This window comes from Capsicum annuum, chromosome 10, assembly GCF_002878395.1.
Source record: "Capsicum annuum cultivar UCD-10X-F1 chromosome 10, UCD10Xv1.1, whole genome shotgun sequence".
NCBI classification, from domain to species: domain Eukaryota; kingdom Viridiplantae; phylum Streptophyta; class Magnoliopsida; order Solanales; family Solanaceae; genus Capsicum; species Capsicum annuum.
In genome coordinates, this window is record NC_061120.1 from 140,050,519 (window position 1) to 140,052,090 (window position 1,572).

Below are 1,572 nucleotides of genomic sequence, written 5' to 3' on the forward strand. Positions count from 1 at the left end.
TTTAAGCTGATTAGGGAGAGGTTGAAGATAGCCTAGAGTCGTCATAAGTCATATGCAGATATAAGGAGAAGAGCTCTTGAGTTTGAAGTTGATGATTCGGTGTACTTGAAAATTTCGCCCATGAAAGGGGTGAGAAGGTTTGGCAAGAAAGGAAAGCTTAGTCCCCGATATGTTGGACCTTATAGAGTTTTCCAACGTATTGGGAATGCAACTTATGAGATTGAGTTTCCTGCAGAGTTATCAGCTGTCCATCCTGTCTTTCACGTTTCTATGCTCAAGAAACACATTGGTGATTCTGTTGTTATTGATCCATCAGAGAGCTCCGATGTTCGAGATAGTCTTTCTTATGATGAAGTTACAGTTGAGATCCTAGATTATCAAGTCCGAAGACTAAGGAACAAGGAAGTTCCTTTGGTTAAAGTATTATGGCGAAATCAATCAGTCGAGGGTGCTACTTGGGAATCAGAAGCAGATATGCGAGCCAGTTACCCTCATCTCTTCTCCATGAGTTCAAATCAAGACGAAGGTACTATTCTTCCTTAATTCAGTTGTGCATTCAACTATATGGTTACTCTCTCTATGATTCATGCATTCTGTGCAGTACTCTAAAGTTTAGAGTAAAATAAGTCCTTCGAGTGGGTCATTCCAACTGTGCGTCCTCATTTTCTCTTGTTCTTAACCTATCTGGAAACATTCAAGGACAAATGTTTCCAAGGGGGCAATATTGTAATACCCCGATCATTCCTTAAGCCTAAATATGTCTTTTGAGTGGATAGGGATGGCTTCCAAAGTGATTGATACTTATAATGTGTTGTATTTATCTAATTTCTACTTTTTTTTTCATGTAGATCATTGAATAAGATTTCCATCGATACAAATTTCATCGAAATCCAACATCGGAAGAGGAAGCTATGGCCGTTTTACTAAGCGATGTTGGAATCGCCCTGGCCTGATGGTAGACCTGAAGGACCGCCAATTCCTTGGTGGACCGTCAATTGTCCCATCAAGCCAAGCCAGTAACCCTTTTTTCTGGCCATCGTGCGATGGCCAAAATGGTGGGCCACCAAAAATTTAACGGACCGTCAAGTCGAGGCAGAATGTCCCATTTTTGGCCCCCGAGTGATGGACGATCTGGTGGACCGTCAGTTTCCTGATGGATCTTCACTTCTACCATCGTGTCGAGGTAGAATGTCCTAGTTTTGGCACTCGAGTGACGGATGATTTGGTGGACCGTTAGTTCCTCTGACGGACCGTCAGTTCGACCGTCACAGACCCGATCGACAATTTTTTAACTTCTTTTTAGGGGCATTTTGGTCATTTCTGCCCATTTTGGTCTTGTATATATATATATATATATATATATATATATCCAAGTGGAGAAGAGAAGTTCATTTTTTCTCCTTTCTCTTCCATAACCCTTTAGAAACTAGGGTTTCTTCCAAAATCCTAAATCTAATCTTCTCCAAGAAATTCAAGAATTTTCCAAAGATTTCACCAAGTCGTTCAAGAATTAAGTTCTCCAAGTCAAAGTCATTAAGAAACTTAGCTCAAAAGTGTAAAGAAGAGTTTCCA